Source organism: Protopterus annectens, chromosome 12.part0 (assembly GCF_019279795.1).
Source record: "Protopterus annectens isolate FY-2018-M chromosome 12.part0, PAN1.0, whole genome shotgun sequence".
NCBI lineage: Eukaryota > Metazoa > Chordata > Ceratodontiformes > Protopteridae > Protopterus > Protopterus annectens.
Window position 1 is genome coordinate 905,889,018 of NC_056746.1, and position 16,650 is coordinate 905,905,667.

General features: G+C 36.3%; 1 long non-coding RNA gene across 1 annotated transcript in view; it reads right to left on the reverse strand.

Moving 5' to 3' along the window:
• Positions 1 to 770: 770 nt before the first annotated feature.
• The window catches only part of LOC122816866, a 30,315-nt gene continuing 14,435 nt past the window's right edge, over positions 771 to 16,650 (reverse strand). Inside the window, exon 2 of the long non-coding RNA XR_006367112.1 lies at positions 771 to 3,584. This is a non-coding gene — a long non-coding RNA (uncharacterized LOC122816866). The remainder of the gene's footprint in view (positions 3,585 to 16,650) is intronic.

Sequence of the window (16,650 nt, forward strand, 5' to 3'; positions counted from 1 at the left end):
TGATGTCATCCATTCATACATACTATATGCCTCACTTGTACAGAGGATTCCCTGTGGTGCTGGCTGCTGATATATGGCTGCATACAGTGTGTAACTAGATAAGTAGGTGGTTTGAGTCCATCCTTGCTTAAATAGTATGACTGTGATTACTGTCTTATAGAGTTGGCTTCCTCACAACCATCTTTATGTTCTCTTCCAAACATAAGACGTATTTACAGCGGTACAGTGTTAAACTAGCAAATTCTAGTATCCACAGGGGAAATAACTTTTTGGCCACACAATAATTGCATAATGCTAACGCAACTGCAGTAGTTCACAGTTGTAGTGCAACTTCTCCTCTGCTGCATGACTTTGATACTATGCTTTGTACATTGTGTAACAACATAGTCAGGATGTCTAAGGCCATCTGTATGTGTGTATTTTACTCTCAGTCTGTGTAGGCATCTCATCAAATACAAATATGATGTGTAGCTGTACAGTGTTATTGTGCCCTTCAACCACGTTTAACATAAACATTCAGCTAATGAACAGTGGTGATTTCATCCATTCAACTGTGCACTGTCACAGCTGTACAGCAACATGTCATGTGGCTCTGGGAATTCAGGCACTAATCTGTAGCTTGTTATCTTAGATAGTTCAAATCCAGCATTACTGCTCAAACTACTTTGTGACAATCTTATTGTGACAGTATGTGTCACTAACAGTACTGTCAAACACATCTGCTGTGTACATGTATAGAAGCTGATTCTTCTCACAAAACGCTACAATAATTTCTTACACAACAATGCTTTTATTCAGAGTAATGATGACGTACTTACATTTTCCTTACATAAGTACTAAGTGTTATCCTCTGGTTTGAGGGAATGAGACAACATTTTGTTGCCTTAGTACAGCAATTGCAGGCACACATATCCCTTGCAGAAATAACATGATGATGACACTTCTACCGCAGTGCATTCATTCTCTACATCATATATTTTCTATAGTCAAATGCTCAGGTGTTCAACATTCACATTGAGTGACTGTTGGCATTGTGTGGCCTTATACTGTAAGTCATGAATTACATACACCAAACTTATAAATTGTACATGTACAGTGGGAGAGGCCTCCCCATCCCTTTTATATCAAAGAGATTGTTTATGACACATATATATGATCTAACAAGTTAACATAGGTGGAATGTCACACTTGTGGTAAGATTTTCACTGTGGCACTTGTGTTTCATCCATATTATTAGTTGGTAGAGTTACACAGCTTGCTGTTCAATTCCTGAAAAGGGCAACATTACCTAAATGTACCGATGTTACACAAATACCATTATATCTAGTTAATTGTATCAATTTTTATGTTGAACAATGATATATAATCACAGGTTGTGATTGTATGGCAGTGAAAATGTTCTTCACGGCATGTCATTCTGTGAGTGCTCCTATGGCATGTGCATTGAAAACTGACTTATATAGCATACCTAAAAAGTGGTTCAACTCTGGGACAGTGTTCCTACTACTCAATGTAAACAGATTCCTTGTCAAAAAAGTATTTATAGTGTACTGCTCACTGTTGTGTGGACAGTAAGTTGTGTAGCTCCATTTGTAGCTGCATTCTCACTGCACATATTGATTTTAGTCATTTGTGATAGCCCCTATTGCTGTCTCCTGTGGCAGATGTAATAAATACAGAGGTCTGTAAAGAGCCTTGCATCATAGGCAGGAGTTTGAATTTAATAACATCTGTCTGTCTGTCAGACAAATATCGTAGACAGCAGGGGCTTATACATAGACAATAGTTATGGCAGAGTCAGAGGGCCAGCTTTTTCAAGCAATTGTTCAACAAGGTAGGGCATCCGTACCCCTTATGATAGGAAAGTGCTGTAAGTCCTTCAAGGGTGTTCTTCATAACACAACCGATATATGTATTTCTGTGGTGTACATGATTGACATGCATCTCTCTGATATTTTTCCTGGCGTGTGTTCAAAAATAATATGGTGCAAAGGTTTATTATTTCATTCTTTGCACACAGGCACTACTTATTTTCAAAATAATTATGATTTGTATTGCCTGTCTTCATCCAAACATTTCTTTATTACTGCAGTTATTTTTGTCATACTTGAAATTACTAGTGGATAACTTGTATTGTAATCATGAAATGTCATCTGATCTGTGCTGTCATTTGTCAGTTATCAGTGTTAAGTTTTAAGTGTTATATTACCATTTAGCATTTACATAACTATATAACACCTGTGCGTATATTGCATGTTTATAGGTAATAAATCCCTTTCCTATTGGTGCCACTGACATTTATTTGCAAAAATATGTCTATTTCTGATGTGCATGGCATGTCAACTGTAAGGTTCATTTGCTCTTGTGTATACATGCTGAGGTGGGGAATACAGCAGTGATGCTGATTTGCATACATATATTCCCTGTATATACATCTCATATGCAATAACGGCAGTCTATACATTCATCCTATAATGTTTGTTCTGTCTTTGCTATTATCTCAACCCAGCATTTTATTAACACATATATCACATTAACTCCCCTTTGTTACATTGCAGCTTTATATCCCTCTCACATCCTTTGTGAGCATGACCATTTTCAGTTATGTGTGTAAGTCATGTATTGTCATTGAGTTTAATTATCTTTACAATACTATGGCAGAATGTACGTTAAAAATTTTTCTTTGACACTTCAGCACATTTGCCTGCCGTAGGTCTATATTAGTTCATCAAAGGTTCACTTCAGCAAACCTCCTTTCATTGAACAAAATACATTGAACATTCAGATCAGTGAAGGATTTACACAGGGAAAGGAACTAGTTGGCCAACACAAGGAACATTTTCCCTTTTCCCCACTGTAGTGCGATCTCAGAGTTGGTTTATATAGTTAGGGGGTGTGGGGGACACTACCCTCACTTTGGTGGATTTAAAATATTCTGGTGTGTGTTACAGGGAAATGCTGGGCAAGTAGTTACTTTCCCTGTGTAACACATTCAGTAAAGTGAACATTTGTTGAAGTGAATGTTTGATGATTTTTGTTCGATGAACAGAGGCTCACTGAAGTGAACCTTCAATGAACTAATACAGACCCGCCTGCAGTACATGAGTACACTATCCATTTCTCCTCCACTCTTAATTACTTATGCAGTACAACCAATAGTATTTGTGTACAATTCCCCCATTTCACTTCCCCTCGTTCAGAATTCTTTCATTGTACTTGCCCTTAATATTTCTGACTACAGTGCATATTCATATATTAGGTTTGCCTAGAGACAGGATGTTTTGTTTATATTCTGTGCCTGCAAGAACACTATCGCTGGCCATGAAAAGGTGCTTGCAAATGTGTAGGCACAATGAGCAGCATGCCTATTCAATTTAGGAACTGCAAAGTTCAAAAATGGTGTGTTACTAGCCGTGTGTTAGTAAGCCAACAAGCTGTGTAAAGTCACTTCCACTTTTCACAAGATCAGCCTCCATTGGTGTGGCAATCCAGGAAACTCAAGTAACCGAAATGTCAAGCAGCTGCTGGGAATCCATGCTGCACAGGAGCTCGAACTCAACCAATTCTCTGCCACGAAGTGTACACTGAAAAAATGTATTACCAAATAATTACTACTGTACTGGAGGATCAGTAAAAATGAAGCACCACCCTGTTGAGATCAATAAAACACTTTAGTTAAGCATTTCATATAGAAACCTTTGAACTTTGTCAGAACTAAAGTTCATTTAACGTCACCAATTAATATAGTCATTTCAACAGTCAAACACCAATCAAGTTAGTTCTTTGAATTACATGTCCTAAAACATTTAAATCAATTAAAAAACACACCACTTACATATATATATATATATATATATATATATATATATATATATATATATATATATATATATATATATATATATATATATAGTGGATATAAAAAAGTTTACACACTCCTGTTAAAATGCCAGTTTTTTGTGATATAAAAAGAATGAGACCACAATAAATAATTTCAAAACTTTTACCACCTTTAATGTGACCTATAACCTGTACAATTCGATTGAAAAACAAACAAATCTATTAGGGGAAAAATATAAAAAACGTACAGTATGCTGGTTGCATGTGTGCACACTCTTAAACTAATACTTTGTTGTGTGTGCACACTCTTAAACTAATACTTTGTTGAAGCACCTTTTAATTTAATTACAGCATTCAGTCTTCTTGGGTAGGCATCTATCAGCATGGCACATCTTGACTTGACAATATTTACCCACACTTCCTTGAAAAGCACTCCAATTCTGTCACATTGTGAGGGCATCTCTTATGCACAGCCCTCTTCAGGTCACCCCACAGATTTTCTATTGGATTTAGGTCTGGGATCTAGCTGGGCCATTCCAAAACTTTAATTTTCTTCTCGTGAAGCCATTCTTTTGTTGATTTGGATGTATGTGTGGGGTCATTGTCATGTTGAAAGGTGAAATTCTTATTCATCTTCATCTTTCTAACCGATTTCTGAAGGTTTTGGGCCAAAAGTGACTGGTATTTGGAACTGTTCATAATTCCCTCCACCTTGACTAGAGATCCAGTTCCAGCTGAAGAAAAGCAACCACAAACCATGATACTGCCACCACCATGCTTCACCATGGGGATGATGTTCTTTTGGTGATGTGAAGTGTTGTTTTTGCATCAAACGTACCCTTTCAAATTGTGGCCAAAAAGTTCAACCTTGGTCTGAGCAGACCAACACACATTTTCCCACATGCTTTTGGGAGACTTGATGTATTGTTTTGCAAATTTTAGCTGGGCCTGGATGTTTTTCTGTGTAAGAAAAGGCTTCCATCTTGCAACCCTACCCCATAGCCCAGACATATGGAGAATACGGGAGATTGTTGTCACATGTAGTACACAACCAGTTGTTGTTTGTCTTTTCGGCTTTGCCCAGTTAGGGGTCACCACAGCGGAACTCCGGTCCGCTAATGATTGGCAGTAGATTTTTTTTATGGTGCCGAGTTGCCAGCCTGACGCTCAACCTTCAGCGAAGGCACGCCCATTCACGCATGTCTTTCGGAGACCAAAAAAGAACACTTCACGTCCCAAGGATGAAACGCCAACCAGAGCAGTTAATAAATCCTTTATTGGAAAGCCACCACACTTAAAAACAAGCGCTTTCGCTCGGTACAATACCGAGCTTTTTCAAGTTCGTTAAAAGTGCAAAATATTCAAGTGTTATATACCAAACCTGCATCACATAATATGCTTAATTAATTAATTAAGTCATTAAATCATTAAGATGTTAAAGGAATATTCATGAATTAAACACCAAAGCATGAAGTTTGAATACTGATTCGTATATAACATAAAGAATAAAATGCAGTGAGTATAATCTAAAAAACATTAAATAAATACATAAATATGTGTGAACCATAAGTTATAAAACACTTCTTTGATTAAAAAACGTGCATTCAACCACAATTAAAATGTGGTGAAAAATTCATCAACCAACTTAAACAATCTCTTGCTGTTCAAAAACTAAATATTACACAATTACTTTTGTGGTTTAAGTTGTTATTAAAAATAATAAATATTAAGAATAATAAATATTAGGAGTAAAATGTTAAATAGTGGCTTATGCCAAAGCTTAAACAAAAGATGTATGTGTGTGAAAGAAATATAAATAAGTATATATGTAAATAGATGAATTAAAAGTATTTGATAACTAGTGCATGTAATAATGTGTTGCACAAAGGTGTACATTGGTCTCATCATATAAAATGCAATTAAACGAAACTAAAATAGACAAGGGTGACTTAAAGGCTATAGTCGGGCAGTCCTTAGCTTCAGGACACTACTGATGTTTATGCTATCATTGAGCCCTGGTGGTTTACCTGCATCCAGTCTTAATTGCCACAAAAGTTCTCGGTACTCAAGTGTAGTCTCCCAGTCACCACCTCTAGCCTCAGGCAAAACTTGTTCTAGCACCATAAATTTAATGCTCATGTTAGGACAGGAAATTGTGTGTTTGAAAAAGGCATTAGTTAGTTTTTGTTTAGAGATGTCGTATAGATGTTCATAAATGCGCCTTCTGAGGGGTCTTTCTGTCTTTCCAACATAGAACCTTGTACATACTGTGCATACCCCTAAATAGACTACCCCTTTTGTTGTACAGTTGGAATAACAGCTAGATTTAAAAAGAAATTTCCTAGATGGAATGTATAAATTACAATCATTAACTATAGCATCACATTGTTTACAGGCGCCACATTTGAAGGTGCCTAATTTACGTCTGTTTGTTGTGAAAATCAAACTGTCTTTCTTCTCAAACAGTTGTTTAAGATTGGTGTCCCTTTTCCTGACGAAACTAGGTTGTGCCTGTACTAGCTCATTAAGTTCATTGTGCAGCGTAAGTATAGGCCAGTGTTTCCAAATAACATTCTCGATCTCAGGAGAATTGAGTGAATAAGTATAAATGAAACTGTTGTGCTGCTTTAGACCACTATCTGTTGAAGGAACTGGGCTTAAAGAAAGTCCAGTGCCTAATAACGGGGGGTATTTGGTGTATCTGTTAGTAATAATCTCTTCAGCCAACCTCGTTAATAAAGATTCAGGGTATCCCCTTTCCAAAAATAACTTCTTCATAAATTGTACCTTGTTAATGAAATCATTACTGTCACTACACATTCTGGCGGCACGAATAAATTGTCCCTTCACAATCCCCTTCTTTTGGTGAAAAGGATGCCCACTTTGGAAATGCAGGTAGGAGTTAGAAAAACTTGGTTTTCTAAAAAGTTTAGAAGAAAACCCCTTTTTGGAATCGTCTTTGTGTAAAGAGACATCCAAGTAGTGCAGCTCTCTTTCACTAATATTACAGGTGAAAGATAAAAAAGTAGTGGTAGAATTGAGGTATTTGAAGAATTCATGAAACTGTTCTAACGGTCCGTTCCATAAAATACATATGTCGTCCAAATATCTTTTATAATGGGCGATGAAATGTGTCCAGTCCATAGCAAAAATGTGTTTCTGTTCCCATTTGTGTAGTACTAGGTTGGCGTAAAGGGAAGCACAAGGGGCACCCATAGCTTCCCCTTTTCTTTGCTTGAAGAACTCATCGTTAAAATAAATGAAATTGTTCTGTAGAACTATTTCCATGAATTCTGTAACCAAATTGGTTACTTTATTACCTAAATGTGTTTCTGTAGCTAATACTTCATTGAACCATTCCAAGCCTAAGCTGTGAGAAATGCTTGGAAATAGTTCGACAACATCTATCGTAACCATATATATATCCATCATGTATAATGAAGGTTGAATTCCATTGAGAAAATCCCATGAGTCTTTACAAATATGACTTAAGGTAGAGACAAAATTTTTAGTAACATGGTCAATAAATTCAGCAAGTGGTTCTGTTATACTGCCAGCTCCAGATACAATAGGTCTGAATTTTAATGGATTCAGTCCCTTGTGTGTTTTTGGGATTCCAAAAATGGCAGGTATTCTAGGTCTACTAACATGTAAATAGTTGAATAATTTTTCGTTTATTGCTCCTTGTAGTAAATGATCAATAAGTGTAAAATTAATTTTGGATGCTGCCAAATTGACTTCGTTCCTGGAGACTGTCTCATACTGATCAACATCTTGTAGCATGACATGTAAATATGAGTCATAGTCAGAACTGTACATTAAAACCACACCCCCTCCTTTTTCAGGTTTCATAACTCTTATGTTTTGACCTTTAAAGGTGTTCACTATTTCCATTTCTTCTTTGTTCAGATTAGTAGGGGGAGGAAATGTATTATGAGAGTGTAAAATCCTCAAATCTTTTTCTATTAATTCTTCGAACACCTTAATAGAAGGGTGCATGGGGGGGTTGAAAGTGCTACTTCTACCCAGTTCATTCTTAATGTTTATCTGCCCTTTGAAGTACAATGCTAAATTTAACTTTCTTGTGAACAATGTTACATCTATAAGTGCATGGGTTTAATTGAATGGACGTAAAGGAATGAACTGAAAACCTTGAGTGAATAAATCGAAGGAGGATTTGTTCACTTCTGCGTCTGTGTAATTGTAAATGATAAAATTGTCTTTTTTAAAAACAGCGTATTCGTCTGTACTTTCAATACAAAGATCATCTGGTGACCTACTATCTACAGAGGTAAAATGTGTGTCTAATTATGTCTGGTGTTCCAACCTTGTTGGTGAAATCTCTGCCCCCTTCCCCCTACTCTGTCTGGGGGTTGGTGAAAATCCTGGGTGGAATTCTTTCTTCCCTTCTCCGCTAGCCTCTCGCTTTTGCGTAATGGTTGTGCATAGGAGTCTGGGTGGTTGTTATCTCTAACACCATGATTAACACCCGTATCAAAATTAATGTAATCTCTACGTGTTTTACCAGGTTTGGGGTAGGCCAACCCTTCCCTGTATTCTACTAAATCTCTTTCAAGTTTGCGAATTTTACGCTCTACAATTTTTACACAGAACAAATCTACTTCTTTAAACACACTGTCGTAATTAATTCTTTTTCACAGAAAGAAAGTTACTGTCATTAACTAAAGAGTTGTTCAACAAGTTCAATTCCTTTAAAAGAGTATCAGCCTTCGCTTCGTACTCAAATATCATAACATTAAGCATTTCACCAGCCTTGTCAAATATTGTGCATAACTTATCATAATAAGCCGTTCCCTGTTGTACATTATTGGGGAACTTATAAAAGCGCAAACCCTTCGGTATACGCTTAACTGCTACACATTCTTTGAGATAATTAATCTCAAGCTGATTACTTTTGTATGCGTATAACTTGTCCTTTAACATATGAAAGTCACTATCCATGTTCTTATTCTGATTAGGAATAACAGTACCTTTTTTGAACAAAAACTGTCGTTCAGCCCAGGCGTTGAAGTTGAAATTGTGAGATTGTTCATCTGTTGAGTCCGTTGACTCCATTTGCAATCTCGGTGTGTTAATTCGTTGTTTGACATCGAATACTGTTGACTGAGTAAACCGGAGGCTCTTGCAATGGCTCAGGAGATCTTCCTGTGGCCGTATTAGGAGCACGTTTCTTTCTCTGTTCTAAACCTAACTGTTGGTTGCCTGGCAACGTAAGTGATGCATTGCTCTGCATAGCGTTGAGCATATTAGTGAGCTGGGAAATAGTAGTCCAAACCTTGTTGAATTCTGCATGGGTGATCAGGCTGTCATCACCCTGGTTCCTGAACACTTGAGGAGTGTCCGCAAAGTCAGTTGGAACAAGTCCTTCAGCCATGTCAAGCAAAACCAAAGAAGCAAAATGTGATCAAGACCAAAAAAGAACACTTCACGACCCAAGGACAAAACGCCAACCAGAGCAGTTAATAAATCCTTTATTGGAAAGTCACCACACTTAAAAACAAGCGCTTTTGCTCGATACAATACCGAGCTTTTTCAAGTTCGTTAAAAGTGCAAAATATTCAAGTGTTATATACCAAATCTGCATCACATAATATGCTTAATTAATTAAGTAAGTCATTAAATCATTAAGATGTTAAAGGAATATTCATGAATTAAACACCAAAGCATGAAGTTTGAATACTGATTCGTATATAGCATAAAGAATAAAATGCAGTGAGTATAACCTAAAAAACATTAAATAAATACATAAATATGTGTGAACCATAAGTTATAAAACACTTTTTTGATTAAAAAATGTGTATTCAACCACAATTAAAATGTGGTGAAAAATTCTTCAACCAACTTAAACAATCTCTTGCTGTTCAAAAACTAAATATTACACAATTACTTTTGTGGTTTAAGTTGTTATTAAAAATAATAAATATTAAGAATAATAAATATTAAGAGTAAAATGTTAAATAGTGGCTTATGCCAAAGCTTAAACAAAAGATGTATGTGTGTGAAAGAAATATAAATAAGTATATATGTAAATAGATGAATTAAAAGTATTTGATAGCTAGTGCATATAATAATGTGTTGCACAAAGGTGTACATTGGTCTCATCATATAAAATGCAATTAAACGAAACTAAAATAGACTAGGGTGACTTAAAGGCTATAGTCGGGCAGTCCTTAGCTTCACGACACTACTGATGTTTATGCTATCATTGAGCCCTGGTGGTTTACCTGCATCCAGTCTTAATTGCCACAAAAGTTCTCGGTACTCAAGTGTAGTCTCCCAGTCACCACCTCTAGCCTCAGGCAAAACTTGTTCTAGCACCATAAATTTAATGCTCATGTTAGGACAGGAAATTGTGTGTTTGAAAAAGGCATTAGTTTCTTTTTGTTTAGAGATGTTGTATAGATGTTCATAAATGTGCCTTCTGATGGGTCTTTCTGTCTTTCCAACATAGAAACTTGTACATAATGTGCATACCCCTAAATAGACTACCCCTTTTGTTGTACAGTTGGAATAACAGCTAGATTTAAAAATAAATTTCCTAGATGGAATGTATAAATTACAATCATTAACTATAGCATCACATTGTTTACAGGCGCCACATTTGAAGGTGCCTAATTTACATCTGTTTGTTGTGAAAATCAAACTGTCTTTCTTCTCAAACAGTTGTTTAAGATTGGTGTCCCTTTTCCTGACGAAACTAGGTTGTGCCTGTACTAGCTCATTAAGTTCATTGTGCAGCGTAAGTATAGGCCAGTGTTTCCAAATAACATTCTCGATCTCAGGAGAATTGAGTGAATAAGTATAAATGAAACTGTTGTGCTGCTTTAGACCACTATCTGTTGAAGGAACTGGGCTTAAAGAAAGTCCAGTGTCTAATAACGGGGGGTATTTGGTGTCTCTGTTAGTAATAATCTCCTCAGCCAACCTCGTTAATAAAGATTCAGGGTATCCCCTTTCCAAAAATAACTTCTTCATAAATTCTACCTCGTTAATGAAATCATTACTGTCACTACACATTCTGGCGGCACAAATAAATTGTCCCTTCACAATCCCCTTCTTTTGGTGAAAAGGATGCCCACTTTGGAAATGCAGGTAGGAGTTAGAAAAACTTGGTTTTCTAAAAAGTTTAGAAGAAAACCCCTTTTTGGAATCGTCTTTGTGTAAAGAGACATCCAAGAAGTGCAGCTGTCTTTCACTAATATTACAGGTGAAAGATTAAAAAGTAGTGGTAGAATTGAGGTATTTGAAGAATTCATGAAACTGTTCTAATGGTCCATTCCATAAAATACATATGTCGTCCAAATATCTTTTATAATGGGCGATGAAATGTGTCCAGTCCATAGCAAAAATGTGTTTCTGTTCCCATTTGTGTAGTACTAGGTTGGCGTAAAGGGAAGCACAAGGGGCACCCATAGCTACCCCTTTTCTTTGCTTGAAGAACTCACCGTTAAAATAAATGAAATTGTTTTGTAGAACTATTTCCATGAATTCTGTAACCAAATTGGTTACTTTATTACCTAAATGTGTTTCTGTCGCTAATACTTCATTGAACCATTCCAAGCCTAAGCTGTGAGGAATGCTTGGAAATAGTTCGACAACATCTATCGTAACCATATACATATCCATCATGTATAATGAAGGTTGAATTCCTTTGAGAAAATCCCATGAGTCTTTACAAATATGACTTAAGGTAGAGACAAAATTTTTAGTAACATGGTCAATAAATTTAGCAAGTGGTTCTGTTATACTGCCAGCTCCAGATACAATAGGTCTGAATTTTAATGGATTCAGTCCCTTGTGTGTTTTTGGGATTCCAAAAATGGCAGGTATTCTAGGTCTACTAACATGTAAATAGTTGTACAGTGGAACTCCGGTCCGCTAATGATTGGCAGTAGATTTTTTTTTATGGTGCCGAGTTGCCAGCCTGACATCCAACCTTTAGCGAAGGCACGCCCATTCACGCATGTCTTTCGGAGACCACTCGACCATGGGGAGGACCTGCAGACTCCACACGGAAGGCACTCCAGCCAAGAATCGAACAGGAGAACATCTTGCTGTGAGGCAACAATGCTACCGCTGTACCACCGCGGCTTTTCAGCTCCTTCAGTGTTGCTGTAGGTCTCTTGGCAGCCTCCCTAACCAGTTTTTGTCTTGTCTTTTTATCAGTTTTGGAGGGACATCCAGTTCTTTGCAACGTCACTGTTGTCTCATATTTTCTCCACATTCTGATGGCTGTCTTCACTGTGTTTCATGGTATATGACTGATACCTTTCAACAATGAGATGCCTTTGATTTGTAAGCTCTCTGTTAAACATGGCTTTTGCTGTAGCAGGCAACTGAGTAAATGTCAGGAAAATCCTACTAGGACAGCTAAACTTTATTTGGGGTTAATCAGAGTCTCTTTAATTGATGGCAGGTGTGTACCCAAGAAGACTGAACATTGTAATTAAATCAAAAGGTGCATCAACAAAGTATTAGTTTAAGGGTGTGGACACACAAGAAAGTATTAGTTTAAGGGTGTGCACACTTATGCAACCAGCGTATTGTATGTTTTTTATTTTTTATATTTTTCCCCTAACAGATTGTTTGTTTTTCAATTGAATTGTATAGGTTATAGGTCACATTAAAGGTGGTAATATTTTTGAAATGATTTATTGTGGTCCATTTTTATATCACAGAAACCTGGCATTTTAACAGGAGTGTGTAAACTTATACACACACACACACACACATTTTATATATATATAAATATATATATATATATATATATATATATATATATATGTATATATATGTATATATATATATATATATGTATATATATATATATATATATATATATATATATATATATATATATATATATATATATAAACCCACGATGGTGGTGCAGCGGTAGCGTTGTCGCCTCACAGTAAGACGGTTCGATTCTCAGCTAGAGGGTCTTCTGCATGGAGACATGCGTGAAAGGGCATACCTTCGTTGAAGGTTGTGTGTCAGGGCTGGTAACCCGGCACGTAAAAATCAACTACCAGTCATTAGTGGACCGGAGTTCTGCTGTGGCGACCACTAACTGGGAAAAGCTGAAAGATAAAACAATATATATATATATATATATATATATATATATATATATATATACACTTCCATACATGTATGAAAAGTTATATGCAGTACAAACATTTAAAATAATAGTTGTAAAAACCTTTAAATAAATCATTTAATAAAAGAGGCCTATACTCAATATAATGAAATGAATAATATTAAAAGCAGTAAACAGTAATATCTATTATTTGTAAGGTGGTAGCATGAAACTGTATGATATTCAACATTTTCAAAACAGTTCACAACCATAAGAAAACATTATCTAAAGAGTACAGGGACAATTAAAAAATTAAAAATCCAGGAAAAGTCTCATCATGACATCTGGGGTGGGGTTTTTTTCACCCTCTGCACTGTAGACTTATTTGAACACAGAAAATCCACCAATGGATATGATTCTGAGACAGCAAGCAGGTGAAAGAATAGGAGCAAGCCAAGGGGATGCAAATTCCCCTAGCTATTTTACGTCTAGGTCTTGAACTGTTGGGTGGGAGTCCTCTGTATTTTCTTGAATGCTGCAGTCTACCTTCAAGTGGGTAATGTAAACCCTAAGAATGCAATCAACACTTTTACTTTAGATAGAATCAGGAGTTGCATCTCCCAACACTAGTTCACTTGGATAATGGTAACAAAGGACATATGGGTGAATGAGATGGTATGCAGACATTACTCAGTTACCTCCATTGCTCCATGGCTTAATTTCAGTTGTCTTATCCACCCTTGACAATCATCTTACATCATCAAAAGTAAATAGTAAGCCTCTGATGAAAAAGAACCACTTGTGAGATCTTACTTGACCAGAAAGGTTTAGACACTCCAATTTCAATGAGATCCAGTAATTCAGCTTTTTTGTTTGTTTTTGCCTATTTGGACAGAGTAGTCAAAGTTGTGTCATCTTCTCAAAGAGTTCTGCTTAGACATAAAGGAAAATTGACTTTTTCTAGTTGGGGATATATCAAGCATTGGATCTCCTTTTCAACTCCTCTCTATTCTGTTTTGGACTACTTTTCTGAAGTTTTTGATTTTTGCCTCAATTTTTCCATCAAAGTTTATTTAGCTGCATCTCAAATTTTCCTTATAAATCAGGCTCTCATTCTCATGTTTGCTTTAAAGTCTTCATAACTTTTTGTGATGAAAAGAGGTACTGCCAGCACAGCTAGCTGGAATTTTGTAAATAATTATATGTCATTGGTGAATATCAAACTGATTCATAGAAGATGCTGATATTACAAATGTATTAGAACTATATTGTCATGTGTATATCAAACTGATTTGTACAGAAGTTTGTGTTGAAAGGTATTTGTAAAGTGCTTGTGTTTGAAATGTATGCACAGTGTGTCTTACTGGAGAGAATAGAAATGTACATGCACTATTGTAACTGTGTAAATGTATATGTTTTAACAGAGGAAACTGGAGGGTTAATCTCAGTCCAGCAAACTTTAGATAAATATCTGAAATTAAATCATTTTATAGGCTATGTCATAAAGATGCTGTCTCACAGGTTTCAAGGCAGCCAGAGACACAAACTCTGTACTAGGAAGCTTTCTGTACTGTCTTTGGGGTGAACTTATTGCCATTCAGGAAGAGTGGAAGTGTTTGTTTTACAACCTCCAGAAACTCAACAGATCTGTACAAAGCACTTGTGTGTGTATTTTTACATGTAGGTGGTAAGTCCTGCCAGCTTCAAGCAATGGGAGTTTTTCTCTTAAGGGAAACTGCACTTGATGCAGAGAGCTGCATCTGGAAATACTGCATGTGTACCTGTTATCCCCCCAGAGAACATTCCCTACAGGTGACAGTGGTGGGGATTGAGGCTCCTTGATTGCTGGTCCAGTGATGGGTCATCACACTTTTTATGTGGCATTTTCCACAATAACATTCCCCATTCAACATCCCTTTCCACCTTGGGATATTTATTTCATGTTAGAAAAGCTTGCACTTCCTTTCTTTAAAACAGCCTTCTTGCATAGTTAAAGTATATGGCCTACAAGATTATGTTTTTAGTAGCCATTTTTGATCGGATTTCTGAGTTACAGACTGACTCTGTAAGAAATCCTCCCTTAGACTTCCACAGGCTATATTTTTAAAACAATTCTCTCTCCTATGCAAAAGATGGCTACAAAATCAAATTTTAACCAAGCTGTAGATGTGTCTGTCTTATTTCTACACTGCTCAAATGGTGGAGAGCAGCTTCTTCCCTTTATGTATGTTTACAAATAGCACAGGCTCTGTGTAGATAATGATGATCAATTATTATTTTCTTTGTAAAGACTAAATTGTACCAAAAGGTTTCTAAATTCACCCCTTCTATGTGATTATCCAACTGCAACAAGTGTTATTAAACTAAACATGGTAAGGTCCTGTATATAGTTGATATAATCCATTCTTCTAGAGTCATTGCTACATCCACTGCCTTTCCTCCATAATGCATCCCTTGATGATATATCTGCCACCACAACTTGGTCTGCTCTCATCATGTTTGATTTGCTGCACTTGATCTATAATGCTAGGTCTTTGCTTGGGGTCATCATTAACTGTGATACATTTCCACGAGGATGATCACTGAGGGAAATTAGCTAGGGTTTTTTGTCCAAGTAGTTACAGAGTTTGTACTTCTTCTTTTCAGATAAGAGAGACACCTACCATAATAATATATCTGTAAGAAAAAAGGTCTGCCCTTTTTAACTGTAACATATCACTCATTTGTCCTCATCTTTAGAGTATCTGGTGTTGATACTCATTTCCTTCTGTTATTATTTTTTCCTTTTTGATATTAAGTGCTATGACTGAAGATCTCGAGATTCAAGCATGACTGGTGCATGACAGGAAGAGGGAGGAGTCTTGGTAGCTTGGAAAGGCTTTAGCTGGCATGTTGCCCTAATGCCTGCAGAAAAAGTCCTACTGGTTACAGAAAATAGGATTTCTTTCTGCAGATATAACATTATGTTAAATGTATAACTTCTGTGTTTGTTGCAGGTATGCATGAATTAATGTGGAAATATTTAGACCTACAAGAGAGGGTTATCATAGGATGATGATTAAGTTCTGTGTTTCATATTGAAGGCTTAAGGAACTGGTAATTTGTTAACCTATTTTCTGACCATTTGATTTTATGTCTGAATTAGTATTGGGGTGGTAGAGACAGGAAAAGTCTGGGTGTTTTAATGTAGAATAGGCTCCATGACTGAAATCTGAAACATAAGAGATAGGTACAAGCATAAAACAACATATATGATCTCAATGTAGGGGCTGTGCCCCCATATACTAACTCCAAGTTTACAATACCTCAGATTAAAGAGAATTCTATGAGATACTGCAGTCGTGATCCTATTATACAAATATCATCATTTTCACTTTTGTGTGTTACTTTGGAGTATCAGAAACATCCACCTTACATTTCTGCCCGGCATCCACTAAAATTAGCAAGCATTGAAAGGATGGGTGATGAGGAATATTTATTGCTCCTATGACAATATAATTTCAGTCTAATTTTTATCAAGGGACCTGAATGAGTTTGTTGAAAAATTAGAATGGAGGATTGTTAGAGATTATAGGTGGTAGCCAGGGGTCCTGCGGAGTAGCGGAGCATAGACATATAACAGATTTTCCTATATGCATAAAATGAAATGTAGTTGTTAAAGGAAACAAACACACTTCAGAAAATTGAGAGTATGTTAAGGACCACTG